The sequence below is a fragment of the Stenella coeruleoalba genome (assembly GCF_951394435.1).
Source record: "Stenella coeruleoalba genome assembly, chromosome: X".
Classification (NCBI taxonomy): domain Eukaryota; kingdom Metazoa; phylum Chordata; class Mammalia; order Artiodactyla; family Delphinidae; genus Stenella; species Stenella coeruleoalba.
The window spans coordinates 18,793,255-18,817,501 of NC_137152.1; the positions used below are offsets into that span (position 1 = coordinate 18,793,255).

Genomic DNA, 24,247 nt, shown 5'->3' on the forward strand with positions numbered 1-24,247 from the left:
AGGCCTCTGTATAAACTTTTAAGATTCTGACGGGCCGGAGTGGAGATTAAGTCATCTTGCGGCGCCCAGACAAGCCTCCTGGGTAGTTCCCTTGCTGCTTAAACCTGCCACCTACCAATCTGGAGTGGCTGTTTCTTTCTTATGTCTCTCCTTGCCCTCCCTGTACCAGGGCTGGTTTCAGATTTCACCCAGGGGACTCCTTTTTTAGAGAAGCCTGTTATTTCTAAATGGATATAAATCTCGCTGAAAAACTTACATTTTTTTCTTTTTTCTGTACTGACTGACACTGTTTCTTGTGAAGTTAATTTTTCTGGTTGTTGAGTTTGGTAGTTTTCCTTCATTTTGTTGATTTTCCTCTAATACATGAGGGTTCTTGGTGTTCTGTCCACATTTACACATGTTGCTCTAGATTGATCAGTATTGGTTAGTTCAAGCATAGTTCCTGCATCCTAGGAGAGAATCCCTGTTTCCTTGGCAATGAGTAAATGTTTTGATGATAGGGCTTCTGAATCCAGCACTTAGTGGGGGAGGCAGAGCCTATATGGCTGCGTGCCGTTTCATTTAGGGTGTGTGGGTAGCTCGTTTCTTGGGTGCGGGGGCTTCCCTTCCCTCATAATGGCCTTACATGACTCAAGGCACTGACCTCCTTCTCCCACCACGAGGGACATTCTGAGGGTACTTGTCAGAACTGCAGTATTACGTGTAGAGTTGTTGTGAATGCTTTTGAGTCTGTAGCAAATGCCACAGCCATGGTTCTGTGGTTAGGGGATCAGTCCAGCTCGTTTCTATTCCTTTAATCACCTGTTTACTTACTGTCTCTTCCTTTTCCTACCCCCCATGGCTCTGGTTTTGGGATTATTTCAGGCTTCTGAGAAAATTCACGTTTTCCTGCATTTTGTCTTGACAGGTTTACAAATTCTTCAGCATTGTTGAGATTTTCTGTCAATTTGACTTGCTTTATGTCTTTCAGGATTTCCTCACTGCTCTGGTCCTCTGATGATACCTTTCTCAGCTTTCTAGGACTAATAAAGATTTATTTGCATCGTTCTCTTTCTCCTGTACTTTTAATAGGATTCCAAAATAGGTGTGTGTGTGTGTGTGTGTGTGTGTGTGTGTGTATTCTCTGTTACTAGTGAAATAATTTTGGTTTTCCAAATTTGTAGCTATTTTAAGAGAGATCTAATATTTTTCCTAGCTTTAATGAGATATAATTGACAAATAAAAATTATATATATTTAAGGTTACAACATGATGTTTTGCTGTATGTATACACTGTGAAATGATCACCACAGTCAAGCTAATTAATATATCCATCAACTCATATAGTTACCGTTTTCTTGTGTGTGTTAAGAACACTTAAGATCTATTCTCTTAGCAAATTTCAAGTATGCAATACAATATTATTAACTATAGTCACTATACTGTACATTAGACCTCTAGAGTTTATTCATCCCGCATAACTGAAAGTTTGTACCCTTTGACCAACATCTCCCCATTTCCCAGTCCCCCACCCACCAGCCCCTGGCAACCACCATTCTACTTTCTGCTTTTATGAGTTCAACATTTTAGATCCCACATATGAGTGAGATCATGCAGTACTTGTCTTTCTGTCTGGCTTATTTCACTTAGCATAATGTCTTCTAGGTTCATCTGTGTTGTTGCAAATGGCATTATTTCCTTCTTTTTTAAGAATGAATAATATTCCATGTATACACCACATTTTCTTTATCCATTCATCTGTCCATGGACACGAGTTGTTTCCATATCTTGGCTATTGTGAATGATGCTGCAGTGAACATGGGAGTGTAGCTGTCTCTTTGAGATAGAGATAAATCTAGTGTTTTAAAGGCCAGCCTGCCTCTCTTTGTAATTTATGAGGTAATATTTAAAATTCTTTTTTAGGTTACCCCTCAACATAAATTGAAGTCACTAATTGTGAAATTGATAATTATACAGAGAAGTGGCAGTGTCAGAATTTTACCAAGATTTCTCATTTTCACTTTTCATAATATAATTTTCATCACTTAGATTCTCATTTCACACTTGAAATGCCAAAAGTGGGGGAATATTGTCTCCCGTAGTTTTTAAACATGATTTATGGAAAAAACACCTACTTATTTGCTCTTCATTACTTTAACTTTCTTTAAGAACGTGTTATTTATCGCCTACTACAATTTAGACTGAGGAACAAAACAAGCTCGTGGACCCTCTGACTCATGTTGTTTTGTGTTAATATATTGGTCCCAGATTAGATTGCAGCTTTATTAAGAATCCCTATGCTCCTTTGAAGAATTGCCTCACTTTCTTTTTTTTAAAGCAGGCAAAGCCTTTTAAATCTATAAAAGATGCTAAAATTATGATTGATTCTTATGCTTTTAAAATCTCCAATCTTTTTTCTCATTTTGAACTGGAAAAACATATTGACTTTTGGGGGTTAGAGATGTAGGAACATTCATATTTATTTAGCTGGAGAGAGAAGATTATGAATGTGAAATTTCAGAGCCATATTTTAGTCAACGGGTAATGGAATTGTAGAGCCGAAAGGCATCTCCAGATAGCTTTGTGGTGATGTGTGAAGAGCAGAGAACCAAAGTCAGAAAAGCTGAGGTCGTGTTCCTGCTTTCCACTTCCTCACTGTGTGACCCAACTCAACTGACATAAATTCTTTAAACATAAATTTCCTCATGTGTGAAAGCAAGATAATCCCTGCCCTGTTAATTGTATTGCTTCATTGTCAGGACCAAATGATACAGTCTACGAAAAGTCTATTGGGAACTGTAAGCTCCTGTTCAAATGTATGATGATTTTTTTATGAAGTAGAAAACAAACCCCTGTTCATGAAGGGATTTGCCTAAATTTACCAGCTGATTAGTGGTAGAGCCAGGTCTCCTAAATCAGTCTATAGTCTTTCCACTGGAGTATAACTTTTAAAACTTGCTCATCTGCTTATCTAGATACTCAGAGAACTTACCCAAACTCTAAAGTTATGCCACTCTCCATAAAGACATGAACTTCTGAATCTTTTTTCCTGGATAAGAGGAAGCAGTTGGTTTATTTTCCTGGATATGTCTTTTCCTGGATAAGAGGAAGCAGTTGGTTTATTTTGATGGACCTTGTTCTGTCTGTAGTGGCAGGATAATCACCTAAAGCTGGTTCTGTTTCTTTTTTTTTTTTTAAACTAGTTATGTTGTGATAAAAATCTCCAATTTATACGTAGAGCAGTATTTCCCCGCCTTAAGTCAGCTTCTTATCATGATTTTACAGCACGCTTCTTCTATGGATCTTTTAAAAAATATATTAACTTGGGGCAATTCCCCAGTGGTCCAGGGGTTAAGACTCCCCACTTTCATTGCTGAGGGCAGGGGTTCGGTCTCTGGTCGGGAAACTAAGATCCCACGAGCTGTGCGGTGCAGCCAAAAAAAGAAAAAAATTAATCTGGAGCAAAGCGCTGCAGAAATGGCTTTTATTTTTTATTCTTATTTAGTAAACTATATAGAATTCCCCACTCACATTGTACTTTGCCAAACGACTGTGAAATTCTTGATTGTTTTGTTTCCTTTTATAGCTGCTTTTACAAAGTGGCAAAAACAGCTGGAGGATGACTTTCCACCTCAGTCTAAGGTTAGCTGGAACAAAATGGTCCCAGTTCTCTTCCAGAGTTCTCAAGATAATTAAAGGGAAGCTGAGTGCCTCATGTTTAATAGAATCATTTAGGTTCATTAAATAAAAGGGTCCAGGATAAGGAACTGAATATGCAGATTCAAGATACAATTAATTGAAGCTTACAATATTGTTCACTTAAGCAGATGTGGGAAAACGAGCAGTAAGTCATTCCAATAGAAAAAAGTGAAGATTCATGTCCAGCTAAGGAGAAGAAATGGAGAAAAAAATATGAAAAATTGACAGTCTTTTCATATAATATTTTTAGGACAAGAATGATGCAAATCAGGAAGTTTGGAAGCTGTTAAAACAATAAGATCTGCTTTCAAATTTGTAGAAAGAGCAACTTTTTTTTTTTTTTGGCTGAAACATGTATTTTCCCATGGATTTATTTTCATTATTAAGGTGAGGACTTGGCATGCAGATGGTTTCGACATCTCTCATTATCAGGAGGAAAGACTGAATTTTTAAAATAAACTTTAATTTTAGAATAGTTTTAGATATCAGAAAAATTGTTATGATAGTACAAAGGGTTCTCATATATTCCACATCAGTTTCCCGTTTTGTAACATCTTACGTTTGTGTGGTACATTGTTCACAATGGATGAGCCAGTATTCATATATTAGTATTAAGTGAAGTCCATTCTTTATTCAGATTTCCTTAGGTTTTTTTTTTCTTTTATCTAATATCCTTTTCTGTACCACATTATGTGTTGTTGTCGTGTCTCCTCTACCACATTACATTTTGTTGTCAAGGAAAAACAGACTTTCCTTGTTTTTGATGACCTTGACAGTTTTGAGGAATACTGGTCGGGTGTTTTGTAGCATGTCCCTTAATTGGGATACGTCTGATGTTTTTCTTACGGATAGACTAAGGTTATGGATTCTTGGGAAGAAGAACACAGAGGTAAAGTACCATTTTCGTTTCTTCATTGTAAAGTTGCTCCTTCTACCCCTTTCCATACTGTGTTCTTTGGAAGGAAGTCACTATGTGCAGTCCACACTTACGGAGTAGGGAGGAAAGACTTAATTTTAACTATAATAAAAAATCATTATTGTTGGCAAACATTCTAATCTTAAAGTTATCAATATCGTAAGTGCATTTGGCAGGCTCCTTTGACCGGTAAACTTAAGAGATGCGTATTTTGCAGCTAACATTTTTTTTTTTTTCTTTTTGCAGTACGCAGGCCTCTCACTGCTGTGGCCTCTTCTGTTGCGGAGCACAGGCTCCGGACGCGCAGGCTCAGTGGCCATGGCTCACGGGCCCAGCCGCTCCGTGGCATGTGGGATCCTCCCTGACCGGGGCACAAACCCGTGTCCCCTGCATCGGCAGGCCGGACTCTCAACCACTGCGCCACCAGGGAAGCCCTGCAGCTAACATCTTGGTAGGCAAAAGGAGTGGCCGTATTTCTTAGAGGCAGAGCCTCCTTTAGGCAGTGTTCTTTGTCTTTGGGAGATGGCCAGAATTACAGGCTCTGCAAATTCAATTTACCACTGCTACCCCTTCTCTGAGATATTTCAGGGCCTACCCACTCTTGAGTCACACCTGAGCAAACATCCAAATCACCTCGAGGGCTTGTTAAAATACTGATTTCAGGGCTCCACCCTCAAAGTTTCTGACTCAGTTAAGTCTGGGGTGGGGCCACAGGATTTACATTTTTAACAAGTTCTCAAGTGATGCTTATGCTGGCAGGCAGCGCTTTGAGAACCACCACTATAGCACTCACCTGAGCCACATTACCTTAGCCCTGTGCTGAGCCGCTGCCTCAGAATTCCAGTTTATTGTTAGGCCTTTATCTCTCACTGAGGGCTGCTGCAAGAAACAACTTTTGATATCTGTCTGCTTAAGACTTTTCTGTAAAGCTGATTTTATGGTCCCTGCTATTGGACATAGTTTCGTCTACATAATGCCCCCTTTGAATTCGTCCACCCTGAAAACCCTGTCTTCACTAAGAAACTGACGTAGGATCTGTTCTGGGAGAAAGAGTGGTATGGTATGTTGCTTTGGGCTCTGGAAGGCTTATATCTCAATTAACACAACTGTATTGACTCCTCTTGTTCCTTTGTTTCTTTATTCCTTCCTATGATGGTGCCTGCTCCATTTTGTTAAATAATTTTTGTATTTGTACTATTATATAAACAACATATAATTCTTTTTGGAAATTAATAATATAATACTGACTGGCATATACTAAATGCTTACTCATTTAACCTTTGCATCCACCCTAAGATTTAAAAAAAATTTTTTAAATTGAAGTATAGTTGATTTACAATGTTGTGTTAGTTTCTGGTGTACAGCAAAGTGATTCATATATATATATATAGACACACACATACATATATGTGTGTGTGTGTATGTATGTATTCTTTTTCATTCCACCCTAAGGTTTAGATTCATTATTTTTCCCATTTTACAGATGAGAAAATGAAGAGTCAGGTGACTCATCTTCCTAAAGGTCCCCCAACTATGAAGTGGTAGACTGGGGGCTGAAACCCACATCTCTTACTCTCAGCTGGTGCTTCTCAGTTCTCCTGAACTTAGGAACAAGAGGCCGCCGTGGTTTAGAACAGAGAACGCAGGTGGCCATTTGCTGCTTATATCACTGGAACCTGGTGCTTCTTCCAGACTTGGCTTCTTCATTCCTACAGTGGCGGATAATAATGCTCTCCTCACGGAGCAGGGTTGAAGAAAATCGTGGATATAAAGTACTTTTAGAATGCCATGTTCATGGTGAGTACTCAACAGATATGTTCTTTCAAACCAATTGCCCACATGAAATTATTATTTCATTTAATTGTGTAACTAATAGCACCTGAGTTAGGCATTCTGTTTGTAAAGGAATAAATTAAGAATGAATGAAGAAAATATTGCTAACTTTACTCATATTGGCACTGAAGTTTTTATCTATACTTAAAATTCTCTTTTTTAAAGTTTTCTATTATATACAGATTTAAAAATAAAAAGTTTAAGAGGCCAATATGGCAACTTAGAAAAACCATGCAACTTAAATATAGGATTGTTATTCTGTCTTTGAATAAAGTAATTCCAATGCTTGAGGAACCTAAATTGAGCCTGTTCCTAAGAAGCACAGGTCAGAGAACTGAGTATAGTACATCAGGCTGTGAAATCTTTGATTTGCTACCAATTTTTTTTTTTTTTTACGGTACGTGGGCCTCTCACTGTTGTGCCCTCTCCCGTTGTGGAGCACAGGCTCCGGACGCGCAGGCTCAGCGGCCATGGCTCACGGGCCTAGCCGCTCCGCGGCCTGTGGGATCTTCCCGGACCGGGACACGAACCCATGTCCCCTACATCAGCAGGCGGACTCTCAACCACTGCGCCACCAGGGAAGCCCTGCTACCAACTTTTGTAGTCATATAGTCAAACCCTCAATTATCTGCTTTGTGGTTTCGTGTAAAATTTTTCCCACGGAATTCTTTTTATTTTTTTTTAAAGTTATTTTATTTATTTATTTTTGGCTGCATTGGGTATTCGCTGCTGCGCGCGGGCTTTCTCTAGTTGCAGCAAGTGGGGGCTACTCTTTGTTGTGGTGCGCCGGCTTCTCATTGCTGTGGCTTCTCTTGTTGTGGAGCACAGGTTCTAGGTGTGTGGGCTTCAGTAGTTGTGGCATGCGGGCTCAGTAGTTGTGGCTCACGGGCTTAGTTGCTCTGTGGCAAGTGGGATCTTCCCGGACCAGGGCTCAAACTCGTGTCCCCTGCATTGGCAGGTGGATTCTTAACCACTGCGCCACCAGGGAAGTCCCCCCATGGAATTCCTTGTCTTTACCTTTAATGTTTTGGTGTTTTTTTTTTTAAAACACAAACCGAATAGCAAATATATTAAATTTCATTACCTAGTAAGTCCATTCTTATTCATTATCTTGTCTGAGCCACACAACAACCCTTCCAGTTCCTTCTGTTGATTTGTATTTTGCCCCTTCTTTATCTGGTTGTTACTTTGCTTATGTTCCAGCTTGACGTTTTTTCTTTGGAGCAGTGTTCTGTTTCTAAAATCACATTAGTTTTGAGATGTGAGGATTTTTGCTCTCACTGGTTTTTGACATCAGCCTGAGCATATGAATTGATTTTAGGAGAAACCAAGCAGAGGCTGGAGTGGAAAATGCAGGGCCCAATGCCTCTGAATCAGGTCTCTCCAGCATGGGATAAATTCCCCTTTACAAAATGTTTTGGAAGCTAATGTCTAGGAAATAAGATCTTATAATAATAAGGCAGTGATAATTTACTATTTATAATAATTCATAGGTGAAAAAATGCAGTCTGAAGTCAAATATAATTTATAAAAGGCCTCTATTCCCAGACTGTCTACACGTCCACGCTCTTCTGTTCGTACAAGCAATCCAGAATTGACTAATGATGTACAGTGTTCCTCTCTTTATAAATCGGACATTTGCATTCATCATTCCTTACCATTCATTCTTGATTGGGAGAGCTGGCTCATTTCATTGCTAAAAATTCCCAGAGATGAAAATGCTGTCTCTTTTTTGCTTAGGCTCTTATCTGAAAACATTTTCTTGAAGTTTTGACAGCTGCAGACAAAGTAGCGAGCAGTACAGTAGGAAGAGCATAAGCTTTGGAGGCAGATAACGAGCTCTGAAACCCTGAGCAAGTTACTCACGCTCTCTGTGTCCACTTCCATATATGTAAACACACACACACATAATAGTACATACTTGTCAAGGCTGTGGTAAGGGTTGAATGAAATAACACATACACAGAGCCTGGGATGGTGTCAGGGATATATGAGGTGCTCAAAAATGTTCATTTCCAAAAAAAAAAAATGTTCATTTCCATTCCTTGGTTTTAATGTGTATTAAATGCCATTGGTTCTATGTGAATATGCCTCAAAGAAGGATGCCTTGCAGCCTTTTCTACCTGAAGGAAATGGGAGAACACAAATAAGTGCTCTTATAAGAATCAAAACATCTCACCCCTTCCCATCATTCATAAATGACAAATGTTGTTAAATGATAAACTGATAGGTACGTTTCCTTTCACAGAAATTATACTATCTAGGGGATTTCTAACAGCCTGAAGTCTAGTTGACACTCTATGACTAATATTTAAGATAAATAATAGACAACAAAATTAATAGCTGGCATTTTAAGTGCTGCAACTTGTCACCAAATACCATAGCTCCTTAAACCACTAGCTGCCACCTCGTGTGATTGGTAGAACAGTACTGTACTATGCCCGGTATTGTTGAAACGTTCTGTAACACTCAGACAATTCTCTGGCCTGTTTTTGGTGCTCCATTTAACGTTTTGCCAAATCTGAATTACTGGGGTTTGAACTATTCAAATGCTACCTCATGCTAGCTTTCAGATTGATCCTAATTGCATTAATTGATAGTAATTTCCCCATCTAAAAATTGGGGGGAGTAATTTAGTCTTGGTAAGACTTCTGAAGCCACCAAGGTGCCACCACCTGAAGACTTAGTGCACTACAGTGACATAAAAAATGCACACTAGAACTCTGAATTTTAAAAAGAGGTTTACTTATAAACCGTATCTTTTGTGACAACAGTTTTCTGAAGCTGTTGGGAAGTAATACTCCCATGGATAGATGGAAGATGTGAGAAATCAGGAAGAAAGCTTATGTTGAGTATGGAATTTTCCTAGATAGCCTATAGAGCCCACTCTCCTCTGTCATTTCTCCAGTGTTACCGCCTACTAAATCAACATATTCTGGAAGGCTCCTAAGGGTTAAACAGTCTGTCAGGCATTGTGTGTGTTTAGGGGAAAAGGATAGATAAGACAGGAAAGACAGTGTCCTTGCTCTTGTATGACTTTGCGTTTTAATTTGAGACATAGCTTGTACCTCCCAAATAATAATTCACTGAGAGTGTTAGCAAAGTGAAAGTGTAGTTATTCTCATAAGTGGTTGGAGAGTATGAGAGACGATACAAGCTGTTTATAGCTTGTATACAGATACAGAGAAAACATATTTTAAAAGTACATGACTTTTGACGGAGCGTTGCCGTTGCTAGGAATTTGCTGTGTGGATATATTTGCACACATATGCAGAAATTTACGTGAAAGGTTGTTCTTTGTAGTATTATTTGTAATACAAGCAGAAGCGACTGGAATGTTCATTAATGCGGGACCGGTTAAATGAATCATGGTCCAGCTTGGAAACAGAATACTAGATTGGAAAGAATAAGGTAGCACTGTAGGTACTGACATGAAAGATGTCAGACAGAAGTTTTTAAGTGAAAAGAAAAGGTTGAAGAAAAGATGTATATTATGGATATATATATATATATATATATGCATGCCATATACACTAATACAGAGAGAGAATTTATGGAAGGATAAGCTATAAAATTTTACTGCTATATTATCTCAATAAAGTAGGATTATAGGGACAGAGAGGGGTGGGACCTTTTATCCTTATTTTAGACCCTTTACTGTTAAGTTGTTTACATAAGTGTATGATTTTTGTGATTCTAAAAATATCGAAAGAAGTGAATATGTTCTAAGAGAAAGTAATGAAATAATCAGAAGGCATCAACGAAGAAATATTGTTCTTATTAATGATGATTTAATGGAAATACGCAGAGTGTTTACTATGCCAAAAGCCGAACATTGAACATACATTATCTCCTTTAATTTCTCATTCCTGCACACTGATTTAAAACTAGGGAACTAGGGCATTGCAGAGTTGAGTAACTTGCACCAGATGAAACAACTCACACACAGCTAAGTGGCAGAACCTGGGTCCGACTCCAGTGTCTATGCTGTTAGCTGCTAAGCTGTGCTTCTGTTCTGTTCTACAGCTTTATCCATTCCTGTGATACCTGTTCAGGCAACTAAGGCTCCTGGAACATGATAACCATAATCACATTATGGGGCTGGGAGAGCAGAAGGAAGGGCTATCTGACTTTCAGCGTTATTTTGGAGCAGAAAGGAAGGCTTAATTTCTGTAGGGTTTTCCCTCTGAAACCATCAGTTTTTAAATAAGGGGTGTGCAGGCCAGAACATTGATATTTTCAGCAATTTGTTGTAATTTCTCAGCTTTCCTAGGATTGGTCACTTTGCTACACATATATGCTTAGAACAGATCCAGAAGGCAGCGTGGGTGGAGGCTGAGCTTCAGACTAATCCTGAATAGGTGTGTATTCACCCCCGAGGCGCTTGTAGCTTCACACAGATAAGACGAGTTAAGGTGGGAAACTTGTTCTTTCGCTGCTGCTTCTTTTTTAAAAAAATTTTAATTTATTTTTGTTGGCGTTGGATCTTCGTTACTGCACGTGGGCTTTCTCTAGTTGTGGTGAGCGGGGTCTACTCTTTGTTGTGCTGCCCGGGCTTCTCATTGTGGTGGCTTCTCTTGTTGTGGAGCACAGGCTCTAGGCATGTGGGCTTCAGTAGTTGCAGCACACAGGCTCAGTAGTTGTGGCACACAGGCTTAGTTGCTCCGCGGCATGTGGGATCCTCCCGGACCAGGGCTCGAACCCGTGTCCCCTGCATTGGCAGGTGGATTCTTAACCACTGTGCCACCAGGGAAGGTTCTTTTGCTTCTAACTGACATTGTAACTGTAGTCTTGGATACTGCAGTGGGAAGATAGCGTCCCTCAGCTTCCAGCCACTTTTCATTGCAGAGTGCCCTCTGCTGAAGAAGCGGGGAGGCTGATGAATTTTGCACTTGAATAGCATAGTACATTTTCCCTCGTTGTTTCTATTGTAGGGGAAGAAAAATAATTTTCCCTCTACCCTTCTATGTTCTTGGCTGGGATAAAAAGACAGATTAACAGGTGAAAAACAAACAGAAGTTTAATAACATGTATACTTCCTCTATACATGGGAGATACCCAGGGAAACTGAGTAACTCCCCAAAATGGCCTGAACCCCACCTTAAATTAACATCTCCAGCCAAAGACAAAAGGAGATACTGGGGGAGAGGGGAGCCAATTATGGGAGGTTTTCAGGCAAAGCACGGTAAACAAGGGTAAGTTTGTAATGCAGATTTAAATCCTTCCCTTCTCCTTTGATAAGAGTTTCCATTTATATACACACACACACACACACACACACACACACACACACACACACACACACACACACACACACACACATGGAAATAACAGAACATGGTGAATGGAAGCAGACTTTGCTACCCCTATATATATATATATGTATGTATGTATGTGTGTGTATGTATATATATATATGAGAGTAATTAGACTCACTCACCTGTTATTAGCACAAACTTATATTTGACTTTAAAGTACACCATACAGGACACTCTGCAAACACAAAACCAAAACCAAACTAAACACAACAACTATGAATGAAATCACCTTGCTTCTTATATATTTTTATTCTTAAAACAGCATTTACACTTCTACTTGTCACGAATCAAAAGCCCATCGAAATGTCCACTTACTGCGAGGTTCCATGAGGTTCACAGATGCTTCTAGTTTCCTTTTTACATGCTTTTCCAAATTCTTTGCAAACCCTTCGATCTGCCTTTTTTCTCACCCTGGCTCTGAGACCTTTCACTTTACTGTAGAAGTTTTACAAGTAAACCTACTTTGCAGATTTATAAAATCCTTTATAGAGTGAACGATACGTTGCATGTCTGGTTTCTCACCCCAAACTACTACACATTTCCTTTAGTCTTTTGCATAACCTTTGTGAATTATGCATGTAGATGCTGAATCTAAGCTGGTCTTAAAGTCAAGCCACGTTTTTAGCAAAATTTACCCAAATGCTTACAAACGTTACCATTAGTAGCAATTAAATAGAAATGGGACATTCTCCTTAGCCCTTCAACCTGGCTTAATGTGATAAAAAGGAAACATCTGAAGTAGATATTTATTAACATGATTGCCTTTCTTTGGGCGAGCATCTTTTGTAAAGCTGATTAATGCTATACGCCACACCAAAATTTTCTAAAATGGATTAGAATACAGAATTATAAGACCGTGAATTGCAAGTTTTTCATATTTTATTTTTTACTTTATATTTTCATTAGTGTAGAACCTCATATAGTTAAAACACCACCAAGCACTCTCTATTTAAATCTCATGGCATGTCAGACATTCCAAGTAAAAGTTAGAACCCATTATGTTACCTCATTTGATGATAGGGAATTTTAATTTTGGAATGTCCTGGAGCTTTGGGAAAGTGGGGTTGCATAACTATAGGTGCAGCTTTCTCAAGGTTTCTTTTCCTGGGGTGCTGGTTAATTGCATTAATTATCTTCAACTTCCATTATATTACCAGTGAATTAAAGGCTTGAAACATCATGTATGGCTGGTTTTCTTCTTTCTAAGGGCCTTTTTGAGTTTACTGAACATTCATAGCTATTATAATAAGGGCAAACCCCATTATGTTCATGTTGCTTTTTGTTTCATTTTTTTTGATAGTTTCTTTTTTTTCCTTTTTTTTTAAAAATTTATTTTATTTTTGGCTGCATTGGGTGTTAGTTCCGTGGGACGTTCCTTGCGGAATGCGGGATCTTTCGTTGCATTGCACAGGCTTCTCTTTAGTTGTAGTGTGCAGGCTCTAGAGCCACTGGGCTCTGTAGTTGTGGCTCGAGTGCTCATTAGTTGCGATGCCACGGGCTTAGTTGCCTTGTGGCACGTGAGAATCTTAGTTCCCCGACCAGGGATCAAACCCACGTCCCCTGCATTGGAAGGCGGAATCTCAACCACTGGACCACCAGGGAAGTCCCCTCATTTTGTTTTGTTTTTACTTATATTTAAGTCTTAGTGCTAATATTGGAAATGTGCTGCTTGGCATGATTTTAAAACAATTTATTCACGAAAATATTTTTGTTGTTTTCTCAACTCACAAATATATTTGCTTTAGTTTACAAATTTACTAAAAGTGTATTGTTTGGGGGAACGTGTCAAAATATCTTCAGATATCTTCCATTATATTCTTTGTTGCTTAGTTGTCTTTGTTTCTGCTTTATTATTAAGAGGTTTTCTTTTACTTTAAGAACTTGAGGGCTTCCCTGGTGGCGCAGTGGTTAAGAATCTGCCTGCCAATGCAAGGGACATGGGTTCAAGCCCTGGCCTGGGAAGATCCCACATGCCACGGAGCTACTAAGCCCATGTGCCACAACTACTGAACTTGAGCTCTAGAGCCCACAAGCCACAAGTACTGAGTCCATGTGCCACAACTACTGAAGCCTGCGTGCCTAGAGCCTGTGCTCTACAACAAGAGAAGCCACGACAATGAGAAGCCTGCGCACCGCAATGAAGAGTAACCCCCACTCGCCACAACTAGAGAAAAGCCTGCTCACAGCAACGAAGACCCAACACAGCCAAAAATAAATAAATAAATTTATATTTAAAAAAAAGGAATTTGAAGTCTGTCAAAGCAGTGCATTAAATGATTCTGAATCATCATGATCCAGTGTTTTGTTTTCTTCTCCCAGAGATGGCCAGCCTGAAATGCATGATTGTTGTACATTTGCGACCTGCCTGTAACCCCCTCCTTACATCCCGACTAGGAGAGATCTCAAGCCTCTCTTGATCTAGGGTTAGGAAGTGAAGAAGTTGGTTGGTTAGTAAGGATGAGTAAGAGTTTTCTGGAAAGCTGGGTGCTTCTAATGTTTGTTTGGAAGTGTTGGGAAGGAAAAATTTCCCTTTACCCTTTGAGGTTCTGGCTGGTGTAAGAATTAATTTGACATGAGACAGAGTAACAGGAGAAAATCAAACAAAAGTTTAATAACATGTATACATGTTATTAAAACAGGAGAACTGAGTAACTCCCCCAGATGGCTGAAGCCCTCACCTTAAATACCATCTTCAGCTAAAGGCAAAAGAGGATGTTGGGGTTAGTGGTTTGGAATTTCAAAGGGGAGGAAGAAGCATGGACTTGGAAAAGCAAATGTTTGGTAAACAAATGCTTGCTAGGCCCAGCAGAGACAATGGGACACAGAGTGGACTCTGATTTTTTAGGTGCTGCCTAGTTCCCCCACCACGTGTAGCACATATTCTTTGCAGATAGCTCTGGTGATAGCTCTATTCCAGGAACAGGACCTCTACCTAAACTCTTTTATTTAGGCAGTTAAGGGTGAGGTAGGAAGAAAAACTTCCCGAGTCTACTGTTTCTTAAAGATAATCAGCTTGAACTAATCTTCATGCCAGAGAGACACATTTTGGAGTGGCAAATTTTGCTGCCTTACAGTAGCGTGACTTTTGATATCGCTGTATCTTTTTAGCTATGTATATACAGAACGTTAAATTCTTTCCATACTCGGTACGTTGAACATCCCGGTTTTGTTAGTTTAGAACTTTACTGACAGAAAAAGAGCAAATGAAAAGTCTATTTATACAACCTGTATTGATTTTTAATTCAAGTTGAAAGCATTTTAAACATATATAAAACATAGCAGGGTTACTTCACGTGAAGGTCTGTGCATCGCACCATTTTGGTTTTGGGAAAATATTTTGGGAGAAGTGTCATTTGGATTTTGGCAAATATAACTGGGTCAGCAACTGGGCCGCCCAAGCTCTTTAGGTCTTCCCAGTAGAAGAGTGTTAGCCTAAAATCAGCTTTTGCTGCTAACATCCCATGGTGGCAAGCGCCTTTCCCTTGAATTGTACTTATGCAGCAGATGGTGTTGAATATATGCATGTATTTTTGTGATCAATGTCAAGTTGAAGTCTGAATTAGTACAGTAGAAAAGTGTGTAATGGCAACATAGCTGTAAAGTGTTAGAGTTGGGTGTTAGATTAATTCATTGCCATGTGTCTTTATTTTGCTAATCTACTTCTGTCGACACCACCCAAGCATTGTAAGTGCTTTTCCAAATTCTGTGTGTGCGCGCGCGCGCGCGCGCGCGTGTGTGTGTGTGTGTGTGTGTGTGTATTCTAGCACAGAAAGTTCCAACAGTAGCTACGATATCTTTCCCTTTCCCTAGGAATGAAAACAAAATGGTTCTTCACATATTTCTATCGGCATATCTCATCTTTTCCTAGGTTTGATTTTATCCATAGTTTTCTGTAGCTAGTGAGAGGTTACATCACTGTGTCGGAAAGGTTATAAGGATTTTATGCTGGAACCATAAAAAACAAATCTGATAACTTTTGTATTGCTGTCTTTCTCATTTGAGCTCTCAATATTCAACAACAAAATGTTAAGTGCGAAGTTTTTGTAAATAATATTAGTTCTTTGAAAGGAAAAATTTCTGAAGAAATTTAATTAATACATGAAATAGTGGTCCTCAAAACACATTATGTGGGATCAGTTGATCAAATCTATATCATTAGCAAAAATGGTGGAATCTGCATATTCTGAAGGTAAGGTGTCATTTGCTTTGAAACGACTTAAGGGAATGATTTCTAAAAGAGTTTATATATTTACTCTAATTCATGATGAAATGAGGTTTTATTGCTTTTGGAAAAGGAGAATGATGAGTGGGCATTTACTTATTTAGATGTGAAGGGGAGCAGAATTTGCCACCCCAAAATATGTCCTTTGGCATAAAGATTATTTTAGGCTGATTATTTTTTAAGAAACTGCAGACACAGGAAAAGCTCTGAAAACCCAGTAGAAGTTACCCTTTTGTAAGAGACATTTACATTTATAAGGAAAATCTCCATTTATACTGGTTTCTCCCTCTCTATACCAGGAAAGAAGGATGACTCTAAACCTCTAGAAACTTATCACTGGACCTGGCAATGACTTAAATCTGCATAACAACCTCATCCTTGTTTACTGTGCTTTTCTGAGTGATAACTGGCTCCCCCTCCCTCAACAACTTCTTTTGTCTTTGTCTGGAGATGGTATTTAAGGGATAGCTAGGGCCATTTCAGAGGATTACTCAGTTTTCCTGGGTATCTCCCATGTATACAGGAGGTGTCCATGTAATTAAACTTCTGTTTGTCTCCTATTAATCTGTCTTTTATTCTGGGGTCGGGAGTGTCTGCCAAAAAACCTAGAAGGGTAGAGGAGAAAGTATTTCCCACTCCCAGAGTTGTTAAAATATACATAAAGTTATAATAATAAGACCAGAATGGGAAATAGCATTATTAAATGCATTTTATGTTTTTTAATCAATTATCAAGAGTTTGTTATTTATCATAGAGCTTATCAAAGAATTCTAAATACTGCAGTAACTAAAGCTAGTATTTTTATAGTAGGCAATAAGGTTATTTCATTACTTTTGCTAGGACCCTTGCTTGTATATTTTACTTCCACATTTTTGTGTTGATGTTTAATTCCTTTCTAGACTTCATAATCTTGAATGTTTAAATATTTTATTCTACGGGAATTCCCTGGCGATCCAGTGGTTAGGACTTGGCGCTTTCATTGCCGGGGCCCGGGTTGAATCCCTGGTTGTGATCTTGGGTGGCCTCGGCCTGCAGCAGCTTGAAGCACGGTTTTGGTCCTCGGCCAGTTATCGAGGTTGGGTTGCAGGGGTGAGATCACCGAATCCTAACCACTAGACCGGTGGTCAGTGACAAGGCCCTGGCCCTGCGGCTTTGCAGAAAAGAATTCCCACAAAGATGGAAAGTAGCGAAACAAGTAAAGTATTTATTAAGAGAAAAAAAGAGTACGTGTGCATAGACACACAGGCGGGCTCAGAGAGAGAATCGCACCCTCGTGGCAGTTTAAATCACTTATATGGGCATTTCTTCCGTGCTTCCTTTGCCCAATCATTTTGATTTGCCTGGTTCAAAGTCCATATTTGGCGTATCTCAGGGTTTTCCCTTGTGTGCGCATGCCTTTCTTAGCCAAGATGGATTCTACTGAAGAGGCCTATGGGTAAGTGAGCATTAGTGGGCTTCACTCCCCTTTTGACCTCCAAGGAGCCTTTCTGGGCATGTGTAGTCGGGGAGGTCTCCTGATTTCAAGAATGCACAAGGGACGAACTCAGACCATTTGCCCCGGGGGCCCATCTGTCTCCTGCCTCAGTCGGGGAACTAAAATCCTGCAAGCCGCATGGCGTGGCCAAAAAAAAAATGATTCTCAAGGCGACTGTGTGTGTGTGTGCGCGCGCGCGTGCGCGTGCTTTGGAGGATTTCCTATCAGAAATAGAACCAGAAATGAAGTCCTCTTTTACTTGGACTTCAAGTATCCAGAAATATCAAACCACCACCCCTGGGAAGATATTACGTTATATATGCTTTCTCTGAGTCCAAACCGTAGCTTTTGAGGTGTAAGCCCATTGCTGGTTGATGTGCTCTCAGTCCTTTTTGTTTGCCATACTGTGACATTCTAGGACCACCTGATTTTATCAGTTTAACATTATATATCTTGTTGTATAGATGGCTAGATCTAACTTTACAGATCCTGGTTGACAGTATTTCCGTGTGACCAGATAACCCAGCTTTCTCGTTTCTCCTTTGCAACTCTGACCCATCAGCACTTGCTTCTTGGCACACGTGAATGTTGTTAGGAGTGGGTCCTTCATGCCTGGAAGTGTCTTTGCATTCTTAGAATAAAAGATGCCCTCTAAGTACCAAGTTTTACATTATCGATTGCTCGCTGGAGTGAGCTTCGTGTGTCTCCTGTCCAACCTAATTTTCTCACTGAAATACTTTGCCATCTTGCCTGCTGAGACTTCCTTTTCACTACTTTGTGTTGGCTTCTCTCCTCTCTCTGCCCATGCTGTGATAAAATCACTATGGTTAAAGCTAAAGTCAAACCCTTTAAAAACCTAATTAAGTATTGTTTTTTTCCCTATCTATGATAAAATATCACTGACCGGAAACCTAAAGAGCATCAGAGGAAAGAGAAACATAAATAACTCCCCCCAAATGTAAGGATGCACATCAGAAGGGGAAAAGCAACTCCTTGAATCATGCGGCCATGCTGGGGTACTTTCATGAGACTTATGTATAAAGTGATACTTTTGTAGCCACTGGTCAGAGCTGCAATTGGAATAGCTGTTGCTGCTAGTACTGCTGTTATTGTTGGCATCTAAATGCGAATCACTTTTTATCTCTTTGCCATAAACAGATACCATAACAAAAGTGGATTTATTCATAAATTCCACAGATTGAGAAAGACCTCAAGGCTGAAAGCAGGTCAGCCTTAGCTTCATAGGCTATAAGTGCTGAGCGTTTCAGAAAAAAAGCTTTTCCAGAAGTTTAGACAATTTTGGTGAATTATGAAATCCTTGAACTCTTATTGTCGGGTCTATAATTTTTCAGGAGGCTGGAAAATCGCCAAGAAAATGACTAAGCCGACTTCTAATGCATTGCCGTATAGTTGCTAAAGTTCAAGTGGTAAACAAATAAAGGATAGAAATGTCATTCTGGTTTCCAAATATACCATAATTTCTTTATGAGATTCCTCTTATCAGGGAACTTCCACCCCTAGGATTCTTTGACATCTAATTTGTTGAACTGTTTATAAAACATAGAAATGTGAAGATGCATTGAATGTTGTTTACAAAATATTCATGGACCAAACTAGGAAAAACTCCACCGTGAACTTCTAACTATTGAATATAGTCTGATTTTGGTACATTATCGGGGGCTTGCTTTGATGTTTCTATACCTAGGAAGAATTGAACATGAGACTACTCTTTGTGTGGTAGATTAGATTATTCAGCAAATAATCATCCTTTTCCTTTCCATCTTCATGGGAAGATTGCATACCACTCTATCCCACTGATACTGGGCTTGGCCATGTGACTTGCTGTGGCCAATGGGATGCAGGTGAATGCAATGTGAGTAGACGCTTGAAATGTACCAGTGCATTTGCGCTTGCCCTATTGTGTCTGTGCCTCTGCTGTGAAATATACATGCTCCAGCTAGCTCTCTGGTCCAAGGAAGATGCTACTCACGTCAAACGGACTTGAACCCAACATGCAGCTTAGAATTAAGCCTGAGTCCAGTTTATAACCCAATTTTTTAATTTTAATTTTTTTTATTTACTTCTTTATCTTTGGCTGTGTTGGGTCTTTGTTGCTGCGTGCACGCTTTCTTTAGTTGTGGTGCACGGGCTTCTCATTGCGGTGGCTTCTCTTGTTGCAGAGCACAGGCTGTAGGGTGCACAGGCTTCAGTAGTTGTGACACACGGGCTCAGTAGTTGTGGCTTGCGGGCTGTAGAGCACAGGCTCAGTAGTTGTGGCACACAGGCTTAGTTGCTCCGTGGCATGTGGGATCTTCTCAGACCAGTGATCGAACCCATGGACCCTGAATTGGCAGGCGGATTCTTAACCACTGTGCCACCAGGGAAGTCCCCTGAGTCCAGTCTAGATCATCAGAGTTCACAGCTGATCACACAAGTGTATGAGCAAAAAATGAATGCCTATTGTTATATCTCATGAGTTAGGAGTGATTTGTTATACAAGAAAAGCTAACGGAGACACTTGGCATTAGCAATTTTAACATTTACAATTTCAACCCTCCTCACACGTCCATGAAATAGAGAAACTTGAATTTTGCTACAGGATGAAATTGAGTTTTGAGCACTCATCTAGCAGGTGGGGCCAGTACTTCCTTTTCAGGGCAATTTTGTTTCCTCTTCATTGCATGCATATTTTATGGGGGGAAATAGTGTTCTAAGGTAGTATTTGAGAATTAAGCATTTGGTCTTAACTTCTATGAATATCTAAGGTTTACCATACATTTAAGTTTAGGGTGGAGAATCTGCAATTTACATTACTTAGCTGTATACACTCCATTTGGCATAGCAGATTAGAAGGTCTCATGGCCTAATTTTTCTTCATTAATGTAAATGATGAAGTGCACATGTGTAAAACAGGGAGTCACGGTGGAGAGCTTCAAAGACCTGGTCATGCAGTAGAGGAACCTAAAGTTCCTGAAGTAGGTGGATCTGAAGTTTAGAAGAATGAGACCAGAGCATCTTTGAGCTTTTTATTTTAGTTAATTTCTCCTCAAAAGGTAAACACCTTTTCTTGTTTCCCTTTGAGAAGGCACAGAGGTAATATTGCAGACACTATCGATGCAGATACCCATAGCAGAAATCACTTATTAACACACCTTTTATTAGCTTTCCTCTTTTTGCTGTCTCTTTTCTACTCCCTCACAGTGATTTCTGGGATCACTTCCTAAACAAACTAATTGTACCCAAATCCTTGTCCTAGGGTCTGCTTTTGGGGGGACCCAAAATTCTAATTTGCCCCCTAATCTTTTTTTTTTCTGATTGATATAGGAATCCTATTGGATAGAGAAGAAAGTAGTCTTTGTTTTGTTACGGGAATTTATTGTTTAAAAAATAAGCTGGGGACTTCCCTGGTGGCACAGTGGTTAAGAATCCGCCTGCCAATGCAGGGGACACGGGTTTGAGCCCTGGTCCGGGAAGATCCCACATGCTGCAGAGCAACTAAGTCCGTGCTCCACAACTACTGAGCCTGCGTCAAGAGCCCGTGAGCCACAGCTACTGAGCCCGTGCACCTAGAGCCCATGCTCTGCAGCAAGAGAGGCCACTGCAGTGTGAAGACCACACACGGCAATGAAGAGTAGCCCCTGCTCGCCGCAACTGTAGAGAAAGACTGCACACAGCAATGAAGACCCAATGCAGCCAAAAAAAAAAAACAATAGAAGAATCTCCTCCTAAATTTTAAGAAAGAATAGTCATATTATATTATAAAATACTACAGAAATATCAGAAATAAGCAATCATGCATCAATTATTCAAGCAATGTTTATTGTTTACCACTTTGTTGAGTTTATATTCCCAGTACTCATTACCTAATTAGGAAAAAGTTTTAGAATCAGTGAATGAAATGTTGAGGAGTGAAATTTTTTCCTCTACCCTTATTGGTTCTTTGGTCTAATAATCAAAGTGACCTTAGATTAACAGGAGAAAAACAAGTTTAATTACATATGTATGGGAGCCCCATAAGAACATGAGACCCAAGGGCCAGCTGGGCAGTTGAGGTTTATATGCCATTCTGAGCTAAGGAATGAGATGGGGGCCTGTGGCTTCAAAGGAGAAGAGGGTAATTCACAGGATGATAAGAAGCGTAGATGCTTGGTAATTAGATGTTTGCCCTGCCACACAGATAGGTCATTCAGATAAGAGTTATCTCTGTAATAGCTCTCTCTCTGAGCCAGGTCCTTATCTTAATTCTTTGAGGCAGTTGAGGGGGAGATAAAAGCTTTTCCTGAGTCTTTTGGGTCTTGACTGTGTTCAGCTCAAAATAATCCATATGCCAAGGGGTACATTTTGGTGAAGCTTGTTCTAAACCCCTTCAGAAATAATGGATGGAACATAGTCCATTCATTTCAGGAGCTCGTAGTGTAGTTATAGAGATAGGCATGTAAACGTGCCACAACAATGTGATACGTACGTGCAGTAACAGAGAAATTGATTAGGTGCTGTAGGAGCACAGGAAAGGTGTAACTAACTCAGTCTTCCCAAAGAAGATGGTGGGTAAACCGGGTCTGAGAGGAGTTAGCTTAACAGGCTAGTGGATGCGGAAAGAAGTTCCAGATGGGGTGAATGGAACGGTCAAAGTCACAGAGTTGTAAGACCATGGCGCATTTGGAGATGGCAACATTTTTGGTATGTTTGAAGTATAGGGTTTATATGGCTTGGACCGTTTGGGGGAGTTACTCCATTTTCCTGGATATCTCCCATTTATACAGGAGGTATGTATGTTATAAAACTTCTGTTTGTTTTTCTCCTATTACTCTGTCATTTATTCCAGGGGGTCTTAGCCAAGAACCTGAAAGGGTAGAGGGAAAATTATTCTTCCTCCCCCATAGTATATTTTATTTTCTTATTTTTTAACATCTTTATTGGAGTATAATTGCTTTACAATGGTGTGTTAGTTTCTGCTGTACAGTGAAGTGAATCAGCTATGTGTATACATATATCCCCATATCCCCTCCCGTTTGCATCTCCCTCCCACCCTCCCTATCCCACCCCTCTAGGCGGTCACACAGCACCCAGCTCATCTCCCTGTGCTATGCGGCTGCTTCCCACTAGCTATTTTCCATTTGGTAGTGTATATCGGGGAAGGGGAAGGGGAAGCTGGGACAAAGTGAGAGAGTAGCATCGACATATATACACTTCCATAGTATATTTTAAGTGGAAAATTTCCCAGAGAAGTGAAGGTCTGGGGCGTGGTCTTAGGAGATAGTAGCTGAAGGAGAATGAGGTTGGAAAAATTGTGGATCTTTGTGGCTGTAAGTTACATGAGACATCCTAAAGGGGGATGAAGTTGCCAACATGAGAGTGGGTCTTAGGTTTGAAAGGAGGACGGACTGTAAGTTCTCATTGAATATGAGGGAGCTGCTCGAGATGCACATGTGACTCTAGGGAGGAGATGCAGAAGGAAGTAGAGCCAGGCGATACAATCTTGCAAACTGAAATGTTTCTACAGGAGGATGAGCAGAGCAGTGGTTTTCAACAGCAATAGGAAGCCAGAAGAATCTACTGGATGTACAAAGACTACTATAACATGGCTCCTGTCCTCAAATAGCTTTCAGCAAAGTGAGGAGGCAGATGCATAACAAAATTTAATGTGATGAGGCAGCTGATTACAGAAATATACACGGGATGCTAGAATGGTATAAAGAAAAAGTATTCCTTCAGTATAATGCTTTAAAGAGTTTCCCGAAGGAAATCTGTAACAGGAATATGGTAAAATGACCTACTTCAACTTGAGAGGGTTTCAAGATAAATGGTGATATCTTGGGAGAACCAGATTTTAGCTGACTGATTAAAAAAACAGTAATGAAAAGAAAAAACTAATTTTGCGAGAGAGTAGGAGAATTTTTTATTTTTTGAAAATATAGCAATGGTGTGCTGGTAAATGTTTAAAAATTGGCTCATCATTTTGAAAAAGCCGTGATTTGTAGTGTTTGCTGATTTTCATAGTATAAATACTGTGATTTTGGCTGATTTCAGGCTACCAACATAACATTACTGAATATAGAGTTGGGAGGAGATGTGCCCAACTTGCCTAGCAGGCCCATATGAGCCAGCTTCAGTACACCATTGAATTAAAGCTCCAGAAATAAAAGTTTTGGAAGATTTTCAGGTGGAGAAAGAGTTGGTTGGGGGTGAGGAGATGGCGAGAGGTGAAACTAAGTAACATTAGGTGACATAGAGGGTCTCCTTTTGTGGCAGCTATCAAGGATGTCAGGGACAAGAGGTTTGGTTGGATCAACTGTCCTCGAGGTACCAGGCACGTGCAGCCTAAAACCTGCCTTTTCTCAGGATTGCTAATATAATGGTGAAATTTCATTTTGGGATCTCTCAAGATTTTGCCTATTGTAAGTAGGAGATGATGTTTCAAAAGCATCAACAGTGATATGGAAGCTCTCAAGGAAATAAGAGCTGGATTTATTGACCATCAGCAGGCAACCTAGTATTACTGTACATGAATGTTGCAGGCTGTGGGGTCTGTTGAGGGCTGAAATTGAACCCAGAGCCATAGCCTTGCTCTAGTACAGCAGCATTCGCCCAACCAGGAACCTTTGTAATTCGAAAAAGGCATCATATATGGAAGCTGCAACCTGAGTACACTCCCCTTTCCAAGAATATTTGCTCTTTTAAGGAGACATCTGGAGACAAGGAGGACAAGAAATGATTTAATGCTGATAGAAATTCAGGCATTGAGGCAAGATGGCAAATAAGATGTTTTTAGTGGGAGTGTCTTTCCATAGCCTCTTAAATGATAT

General features: G+C 39.9%; 1 long non-coding RNA gene across 1 annotated transcript in view; it reads left to right on the forward strand.

Annotated features, from left to right (window-relative positions):
* The window catches only part of LOC307180903, a 217,183-nt gene that overhangs the window by 145,152 nt on the left and 47,784 nt on the right, over window positions 1-24,247 (forward strand). The window contains exons 9-10 of the long non-coding RNA XR_013825799.1: window positions 4,848-5,045; window positions 6,078-6,391. This is a non-coding gene — a long non-coding RNA (uncharacterized lncRNA). The remainder of the gene's footprint in view (window positions 1-4,847; window positions 5,046-6,077; window positions 6,392-24,247) is intronic.